Consider the following 10,965-nt stretch of genomic DNA (forward strand, 5'->3'; position numbering starts at 1 on the left):
TCACTGAGCAGGGAGCCCAAAATTAGGCTCCATCCCAGGACCCTGGGATCATGACCTGAGCTGAAGGCAGACACTTTACCAACTGAGCCACCCAGATGCCCCAATTTTTAAGAAATTTGATGAAAAAAAAAGAAATTTGATGAAGTCCAGCTTATAAATTATTTCTTTTATGGATGGTATACCTGGTGATGTATCTAAAAAGTCATTATCATACCCAAGGTCATCAGATTTTTTTCTATGCTATCTCCTATCTAGGAGATTTGTAGTTTTTCATTCTATATTTGGGTCTGTGGCCCATTATTTTCTGGTCTGTGATTCATTTTATGGTACTTTTTGTGAAGGATGTAAGGTCTGTCCAGATTCATTTTTTTGCATGTGGATGCCCAGCTGTTTCAGGACCATTGTATTGCCTTACTCTTTTATCAAAGATTAGTTGACTGTATTTATATAGGTCTATTTGGGAGGTCTCTATTTTATTCCACTGATCTATGTGTCTGTGTTTTCACCAATACCACACTGTCTTGATTAATATAGCTTTATAGTAAGTCTTAAAATTGGATAGTATCAGTCTTCTTTGTTCTTTTTCCAAATTGTGTTGCTCCTGAGTCTTTCACCTCTCAAATATAAACTTTAGAAACAGTCTGTTGATATCACCAAAACAAACAAACAAACAAACAAACAAAACCTCCCTGGAACTTTTATTGAGATTGCATTGATTCTGCAGATCACATTGGGAAGAACTGACATCTTGGCACTACTATCAAGTCGTCTATCCATGAACATGATATATTTCTCTATTTAGTTCTTATTTGATTCAATTCATCGGAGTATTATAGTTTTTTCATACAGATTTTATATGAATGTTGTCATATTTTATATCTAAGCATTTAATTTTGGGGGTGGTAATGTAAATTGTAGTGTGTTTTTAATTTCAAATTCCACTTGTTCATTGCTGGCATGTTAGAGCCCCCCACTTCTTGAAGAATAAAATCCAAACACTAATATTATAGGCCCTCAATAAAGGGGTTTCATATCAGCTTACCTTTCCTGGGCAACAAAGTACTTCTAAAACTTAGTGACTTTAAAACAATAACCATCTATCAACTCACAATTCCGAGGATTAGTAATTTAGGCAAAGATCAAGTAGGCTGTTCTTCCTCTGATCTCATATGAGCTTACTCACCTAGACAATTTACTGGTAGTTGTCAATTGCTAAATAATCTGTACTGACTTCACTCCATATTTGGGCATTGACAAGCTTCAATAGGGGTGCCTCAGTTCTCCACATATTCTAGCTCAGGTTTATTCACATGGTGGCAGGGGCTCAAGAGTGTGAGGACAGAGGCCAAGAATGTGAGCCCTAGAGGCCGGGGTCAAAACTCATAAAATATCACTTCCCCTGCATTCTCTTCATCAAAGCAAGTCTTCTCAAATTCAAAGAATATGAAAATATACACTAGCACTTCATGAAAGGAAGCAATGAAGAGTTTATGACCATTTGTAATCCTCTGTGGATCCAATCTATCCTTTCCAGATTTACATCTGGAAGCAAACTCTGCACACCAGTTACTAGTGATTTGCTAAGACTAAAAATTGTCCCCTCCCCACACTCACACACACATACAAACTTCATTCACATTTGATGTCTTACCCATATTACATGTTTCAATTCAAATGGCACCTACACTCCAAAACTTTCTTTAATTCCTCAGGGCAGAATTATTAATCATTACATTTTCAGGCATCTCAGACTTTTTAAAAAATATCTGGACTTGATGTACAAATTATGTTTTATAATATAAAAGGGTAGCTATATACATGTGTATTTCCTGTCGGTTTGAAAGATTTTTCATGTTAAGATTTTATTTTTCTTTGAATGAGGGGAAACAATGAGTACAAAGTGTCTAGCACACAGCAGGTTTTACTAATTTTGGCAAATGCATAAATGCTCTTTTCAATATAAGACTCTCTCCGGCATTACATTCTCTTGATACATTCTTGATACATTCTCTTCCTGCCTCACAACCTGCTGAAAGCTATTTTACAATGTTTTCAGGCCAAATCCCGCTCACTGGTCCTCACTGCTGCTCCTTTACAGGGGGATTATTCAAATAAGTATCTTTAAAAAATGTTTCAGTTCATTCCAGTTTGGATGATTGTGGTTTTAGCATCTTCTGATGCTAAAGAGATTCAGTGGATAGGCCTTAAAATCACTTCTTCCCCACAGGGTTTACCTTGTGTGTAGCATAGAGTACACATAACCTGTGACCGTGTGTATTGGTGTTCTAAGTTTAGGTTAGTTAAGCAAATATTATGAAAGGATAGTTATGTTCATCTAAAAAGCATACAATTTGGAAACGCTTCCCATAAAGCCGTTAAACATCCAATCTATTTTCTTCAAGAGTATCCTCCCTCTCCATTATGTAGTCCTAAAACATTCACTTTAGAGCATAACATACATAGGTTAAAAGAATCCCACACCTGCAGGGTTGAAAGAATCTTAAAAGTCGTGTACATTTTCTATATAAATGAATCCAAAGCAATCTGTGCCTATTGCTAGAGTGCCTACTATGGGCAAGGCACTTTACCAGATGTATTGAAGATACAGCAGTAAATAAGCAATAGTAAAAATGCCTAAGAGCGTATAGATTTAATTTCAACCATACGATGTGTACACAATCACTATGATAAAGTGTAGGCAGTGGTGTGAGCTATAATAAAAGCACAAATATTGCAACATAGATATAGAGGAAGGAGACAGCTTTATGGTAGAGGTAGAATTTGAGCTGGGATGTGAAAGAAGGGGGATTTGGGTTTGTACATATAAGGGTGTTGCAAAGGAGACTCTACAAGGAAAGAAATGAGTCTTTAATAGGTAAGAAGACAGTAGTAGGCGAAGATACTATAGAAAATTTTTCACAGAAAAATATCATTGAATATATTCTTTTTTTAAAAGATTACTTATTTATTTATTCATGAGAAACACAAAGAGGGGGAGAGAGAGAGAGAGAAGAGAGAGAGAGAGAGGCAGAGACACGGGCAGAGGGAGAAGCAGGCTCCATGCAGGGAGCCCGACGTGGGACTCGATCCCAGGTCTCCAGGATCACACCCTGGGCCGAAGGTGGCACTAAACTGCTAAGCCACCTGGGCTGCCTGACTATATTCTTGAATATAACTTTTTAAAGGAATAAGCCCTTCTTATTTTGAAGGATAATTAAATGAAGACTATTCTAATAATGATTTTCATATTCAAGACTATATGCTCAAAACTAAATTCTCCTCATACCCACCCAGTCTGCTTTTCCGCGTGGCCTGCAGTCTCTAATTGCAACAGCAGGGAGTTAAGGTAGAAGCAAATTAAGTTTTCCTTAAAATGCTTTAAAGAGACTAAATGGAAACGGATTAGTTAAAAGGAATGAAAGGAAACGAGTGAATTAGAACTCAGTCCCACGGAATTTTTTTTCCCCCTGGGGAGGAATATTTTTATCTAATGTTGTTTAGAATTGCGAATACCCGGGGAGAATAAAAAGCAGATGAATTAATAGTTGGTTTTATTGGCATTTTAAAATGATCTACATTTCTTGCCTGCCCCTGGGGCAAATGGGGTCCCCTCCCCTAGGCTTGGTGTCTATTGCAACTCAACGCAGAAGATGAACTAGGAATCATGGTGTAGTTTCACAAGTACCAAACCAGAGGCGTATGCAAGTAGTTCCCATTGCAGCTACACGTTCCCACCTTCATCGTGTTGCACTTTGGCTTCAGTCATGAGGACCACACTGGTCTGCCTTCAGACCTTCTCCTCTGCTCCATCCTTCATGCTGCTAGCAATGTGATCTTCCTGCAACACGAAGCTTTCATGTTCTCTTCCTAATACTTTCATCTCACTGCCCACGAGGAAAAAAGAAAACTTACACACAAGCTTATACAATTAATGAGGACTCCATTCTTTGCCTACTCTCATTCTTCAGTTTTATCACCGTGCGGGCACACACACACACCCCTGTCCCTTTTTTCCAGCTGCTTCTAACTACAAACCAGCAAATGAAATTTGCCACTTCTTCCTTTGTGTTCGCCGGTATGATATTTATTATGGCAGGGACGACATTCATTAACTGGTGTGAATGTTCCCTCGGCCTCTCCCAAGCTAAAGATGACTTGCCAGCCCAACCCTACCTACGGGGTGAAGCAGGACAGAGACTGAGAATGCAAGAACACAGTACGCAGCCCTCTCCTACCATATTTTCCCACTTTCCTTCAGGTTTTGTTTTCATGGCAGAGTGAGTAATAAAAATAAAATGTCACCATTTTTCAAACCCTAATGAAATAATGGACCTAAGCAGCAGCTATCCATGGCTGCTAAGATTATTATATGAAAAGATAATGGGAAACTGTACAATGAATGGGTGGATCAGGATGCTAGAAAGTGATCCCACCACCTAATATTTGCCTCATGTGTAAGAGAGACCTCAAGCATTAATGCCTCTTGATAAGAAGCAACAGGAAGTTTATAGCACCAGCTATCACGTACTCTCACCAGAAACATCAGGGCTAATCCGACAGGCCTCTGGAGCTATGCAAGCAAAAAGATGGGCCTTACAAATTCAAGATTTTTAAAAATTAAGTGAATAAAATAGAAAGCAATAGACTGAGGGCAGAGGTGGGTAATGGAGTGAATACCAGGCTGGAAATCTCATGAAATCGAAGCATGATCTCAGAAAGACCAGTTGTACATGCAGACCAGAAGGAATGGAGAGCACGGCCACAGAAAGAGATGGTTTTCATTGGTGATTTCAATACTTTAGGGTTTAAAGAGAATCCAGAAGTGCCAGGATCACTTGGATCTGCTTATTCCAACTTTCTTCGCTACGCGGGTTTGACTTCCATAGCTCTGACATCATTGCATGGTTGATTAATCAATCCCTGAGAGCTCCTCCTATGTCCTGTCAAGTAAATAACCCATACCAGGCAAGATTATCCTTCATCAAACACTGCTTTCATAGGTCTACTCCCTCACGCACAGCTCTCGGTGGCTCCATCTGCCTCCAGATTATATCCCAAATGCCCACACTTGGTTCATTTCACCATCCCAGTCCCTAAATTCTATCGGCCTCAGTCCAGTCAGGCATATCCCCTTCCCGTTTGTTTCTCCAATTGGAATTCCCTTTTCCCTCTAAGGTTTTTCATACCAACTCAATAATCTGATCAAAGCCCAGATAAACTCATCATAGCAAACTTTGCCTGGGTTCAAACCCTATCTCTACCACACAGTAGCTGTAGGTACGGGACATGGTGATGATCACTGAGCCTGTCCTAAGGGTTGTTGTGAAGACTCCATACATGTAAGGCACCTTAAACAATGTTTGGCATTGGTCAAAACCCTTTTCAACTACCTATAAAAAGACCTCCTTGCCATGAAGATATTTGCTGATTTGAACTTTTTTAGTAGAGATATGTGATTGTTATACTTCCAAATAATTTTCAGATGTTGCCTTAGATTCATTCTGTAATTACACGAAAGAAGAGTTATCATCTCTGCTATTTTTATCTTTATTATATTTAAATGGTATTTTGCACAATTGAGTACTTAATAAATGATTATGATTAATTAAATGTCAAGCATCCAAATTAAATAGTATAAGTAAACAAATAAATACATTAATGAATCACTGAATGAATTAATAAGAGAGTAAACAAAGGAGCACGAATTCGTATGGTGAAACTTCAGGACAAATGAATGATCTCAAATGCCCAACTTGTTCTATTATCGGATGCTAATTTTTTACTCAGGCTGCAACCTTAAGACTCCTGAGTTATGGCCTCCCATTAGCTATTCATCAACTTTCTCATTCAGAAAACCGAAGTATACCTATTTTTCATCATTATAGCTGTTCCTTGTTTGTTACTAAAATTAATTTGTGATGCAAACTTTGGAGAAAATGAGCTATTTTACAGAGGTTTCAAAAGCATAGCTAAACTTCATAGAGATCTTCTGTGTGCTGAGGTCATTTAAAAAAATAAACTCTGACACAAATCAGTGTTGATATTTTAGATGCCTATCCATGTAAATATTTGCTCTAGCTAAGATTCAAATCTGTATCCATGTAGTAGAACTGAATTATCTAAAGGCAAATATACTTTGAGATTCTGCTGAAGAGTTTTTTTTGGGAGAGTGCTCTTATTCCAAAGATAAGATTTCTCCTAAATTTTGCTTACTACTCATATCTCATTATCTGATTATTTTCAATGTACATAAAAATTGACATCAAAATGAATTTCGTCTCTCTCTTTTAGTGGATGAATATTATTAGTGTTTTGTTAAGATTATCATTCGCATACCATAAAACCCTCACTTCTAGAGTATACAACTCAGTGGTCCTTAGTATATTCATAATGTTGCAAAACCATCACCATTGTCTAATTCAAGAGCATTTTTATCATCCCACAAAGAAAGTCCACGCCCATTAGCAGTCATTTCCCAATGCCCTGCCCCCTCCTCCACCAGTCTCTTGGCAATCACTAATCTATTTTTAGTTTCTCGGGATTTGCCTATTCTGGACATTTCACACATATGGAATCATACAATATGTGGCCTCGGGTGTGGAGCTCCTTTCATTTAGCATAATGCTTTCAAGGTTTGTGGATGTTGTACCATGAATCAGTACTTCATTTATTTTCAGGGCTGAATAGTATTTTATTGTGCAGGTATGGGACATTTTGTTTATCCATTTATCAGTTGAGGGACATTTGGGTTGTTTCCACCCTTTGGCTGTTATAAATGATGCTGCTATGAAGATTTGTGTTTTTGAGAAAACCTATGTATTCAGTTCTTTGGGGGATATACTTAGGAGCAGAATTAGTGGATCTTATGGTAACTTTATATCTAACTTTTTGAGGAACTACTAAACTTTTTTTTCACAGTGGCTACAACACTTTACAGCCCTACAAGCAGTCTGTGAAGGCTCCAATCTTGACATCCTCAACAGCATTTGTTATTTCTGTCTTTTTGATTATCGCCATCCTAGTTGGTGTGCAGTGGTACTTTGTGTAGTTTTGATTTGCATTTCCTTAATGATCAAGCACCTTTTTTTGTGAACTTATTTGCCATTGGTGTGTCTTTTTAGGAAAATGCTTATTCAAGTTCTTTGCTCATTTTTAAATTGTATTGTTTATCTTTTTATTATTATGAGCGCTTAATATATTTTAGATACTAGATCCTTATCAGATAAAGTCTTTGCGAGCTTTATTATTATTATTTTAATATTTAAACCAGTAGGTCCCCAAGCCATTACCAAGAGGCTTTGTGTGCATGCTACAGCATCATTCCAGCACTCGAACAGATTATTTACTCCATTTTGGCTTTCACATAGCCTGAGAGTCAGCCAGTGGTGAGAGTCTAGGACATTCTCAGGTCTCTCCTAGGCATGTACACAGCTCTATTGCACACAGGCCTACAAATTCATGTGGACTTGTAGATTCCCAGGAATAAGTTGGGAGTTTTTTCTTTCTTTTTAAAAATTATTTTATTTTACTTTATTTTATTTTGGAGCTTTTCAAAGATCCCTATGGGCTTGTCATTCCCTAGCTTTCCTTTTTAATCATTTTGTTCAGTTTGTTGTTTGACCCAACTATTATTGCCATGGGTAGCTGTGATAATAAACAACTGCCACTGATTATTTTCAACAACACCTTCGAGAAAAGACTATTCCCACTAGAAGAAGTCTGAGTCAGGTCAAATAAAAACATGTCTTGCTAGTGGGATTTTCCAGGAAACCAAAGGAATTGTACTTTGGAAGAACTCCAGCCCCATTTCATTCCTTCCGAAAGATGCTAAACTTTTGGTTTTTATTTTGATTGTTGGCTGTTGTTGGTTTTCAAGGCCAGCACAGATCTAGTAGAGAGGCGTCTAGGTCACATTGAAATGCCACAAAATTCACTTTTATTGCTGAGATTCAGTGAAATCTTGAATAAACACTCCCTAAGTTGTTGCAAGTTTTGGTTAATTTCTAGTTTTTAAAAAGTTAGTTTTAGGGACACCTGGGTGGCTCAGCAGTTGAGTGTCTGCCTTCAGCCCAGGTTGTGATCCTGGAGACCTGGAATCGAGTCCCGCGTGGGGCTCCCTGCATGGAGCCTACTTCTCCCTCTGCCTGTGTCTCTGCCTCTCTCTCTCTCTGTGTGTGTGTGTCTCTTATGAATAAATAAAATCTTTTAAAAAAATGAAAAAAGTTAATTTTTACCACTTTTGCCAATTTCCTCATTACTGTTTTGGAAGAAAGGATTTTTAGAGGTTCTTATCCATTCTTGCTCTAACAGTGTTTTGAAATTTAACATCATCTCAGTGTTTGTCCTTTCTGAGAAAATTTTTTCACAAATAGGAAATTGCATATTTTCAATGCACAGAAAACCTGCGCTTATCCAATGATATTATGTAGAATCTTACAGGGTCAAGCCATTCCCTCCACTGTCTTCTCGGAAGCCTGAATTCAAGTTCAACATAATTTGACTCCTAGATAACAGAAACCACAGGAACAATCATTTTCCTCCTTAGCTATATTTTTGCTTCTTGATTTTATAATCTGTGATGAATAAGAGTGCAGCGGAATAACATAAATAAAAAAAATATGTGATATGTAGAAAGCTGTATATCTCATAACTGAAAATACTGGCAGTTCTGACCTAATGATAATAAAAACACTGGCTGCCATATCTTGATTTCTTTTCCTGGACCAAAATGGTTAGTGATCAGTAAAAAAAAAAAAAAATCCATTTTTCATAACAACGTTCATTGTTCTAGAGTTTCCTGCATTCTAAATGGCATAATAATCACTTCCCTCAGTAACCTAGAAATCGTGTGCCTGTGTGATAGAGGCCAAGCTGGAAGCGGCCACAGCAAGTCATCAATCCAATCACTTCCAAAGAGCTCAGGTCTTAGTCATGATTAGATCAGACTTCAGTAAGAAGTTTGCTATTTACAGTAGTCACCTTTCTCAAAACACTTGTCAGTGGAGGAATGACTTAACGTGGAAAGTTCCTCTAAGGAGACAAGATCACCGCTCAGCAGTGGAAGTGCAAGTTCAAGTGTGAGTGAGGATCCGCCTCACCTTGAACCCGATGCGGGGGTTATGCTGGGACTGGCTGGTAACAAGAGAGCCTACTGGCCTCTCAAACGACTCTCTCAATAGTCCTTTTCAATTTCAATCTATTCTACAGTGTTTCCTAGGGCCAGTCTGACTTCAACTCCCCATCATTTTTCCATAAGTGAGTACCTATCACTTGCATCCTATGATAACACCTAGGTCTACATTCAGGGTAAAAAAATATATGTATATCCCAATTACAGAGTTTCCTCTCTGCTATTTTTAGCCTTCCCCATGTAATCTCCAGTTCACCCCGTGAAGATTTAATAGATTTTTCAGTAAATTTATCATCTTAAAGTTGGGCACAACCATGTCCTGCATTGCCCTCGTTTCATTTCAGAATATATTTATAGCATGGATCATGGTGCCGGAGGGTCCTGAACAACACGGCCTGGGTCAGCCAAGAGCACTTCTTGGACATTTGTCGCCAATGTTCAACTGTGAACACAAGGAGTCAGCAAACTCTTTTTATGACTCCAAGTGACTACACAGCCTAGGCCATTAGAAACAATTTATATAATCTGTAGCAGGGTGAAAAGAACAAAATAAAGCATGATATTTTTCCAGCGTTTCCATCTTTCATTGTCAAGAGACAATTTTGCTTGCTTGCGATTCTATAATATCTCTGTTAGCAAAGAGAAGCATTCTCCCCCCCCCTTTCATGTACCAAATAATAAAGAAAAAGATGTAACTGGACTTTCACGTGGTTATTTTGGAAATCAAGGAAGGGGGCAAATCACTAAAAAGGAAAGAACAGTGACTGGGCCATGTCCTTTGTCCTTGCCCAGGCTTGTGTAATTGTTTAAAAGGTAACTCCTTGCCAGAAGTCTGAAAAAACAGATTAAAATTTGGTCATAATGCTACTGCAAACAGAAAATAAAGGGACTTGGCTGAAAGGTTCTTCAAACTGATATCTGTTACTTGGATAAGTGACCCTTCCAGTCATCCTTTATTAAAAATTAATGCGAACCCTCATCAGGATAAGCAAGTCTGCTCTGATTTGGAGGAAAAAGATCCTAAAACAAGCAAATAAGTCGATATGTTAAGTAAGTATATTTATTGAGCATTTCTTTCAACACCTCTATTTTCTTTCAGTATTTTCACCCAAACAAATTGTATGCTACTCCATTTCAGAAATGTACATGGCTTCCTTATATTTCCACAGCACGATCAGTTTCATTTCTTGGGATTTGGTAATTAGTAATTTTTCCACAGAGTATTTTTGAGGAGATTTATGATCACCCATAAGACAAAATCACTTGCTCTTTTTCCCCCCCCCTCAGGAAATCTGTGAAATTTTCTCCTTTCAGATTTGCACACGTTGGAGAAATTAAAGTCCAAATAGCCGCAGACATAACATTAATCTCTACATTATTGGCTTTATATGTTAATTTTTCTCTAGGTGCGGATGGTAGCGCTGTCAGCCAAGGAGAATCACAGAGCTGACATTTTCCAGGTTCTGAGATTGACAGTCTGGGTTGAATGATCACTTGGGCGCCTCTGCATAGAGACCTCACGTATGCTTCTCTTTTAGTGTCTTCTCTGTTGCTTCGTGATTGAAGTCGTCCTCTGGCAAGACACAGCAGCTTATGTCCCAGTGTGTCCCCTTCTCCTTTCTCAGCTCCCACACTTGCCATTTTTATAGATCTTACGCTGTAGCCAAATGGGATTGATCATCATTTCACAATATAACCCCAGGTTTTCAAACTGTAGCACTGCTTACACTCTTTTACCATCTGGAATTTCCTTCTGCCCTCACAAATGGGTAACTGTTCCTTGAAAATTGCCTCAAATTTTTCTCCCACTTTCCTGATTGGCAAAGGACTAACCT

The sequence above is a fragment of the Nyctereutes procyonoides genome, unplaced genomic scaffold, assembly GCF_905146905.1.
Source record: "Nyctereutes procyonoides isolate TBG_1078 unplaced genomic scaffold, NYPRO_anot_genome, whole genome shotgun sequence".
NCBI lineage: Eukaryota > Metazoa > Chordata > Mammalia > Carnivora > Canidae > Nyctereutes > Nyctereutes procyonoides.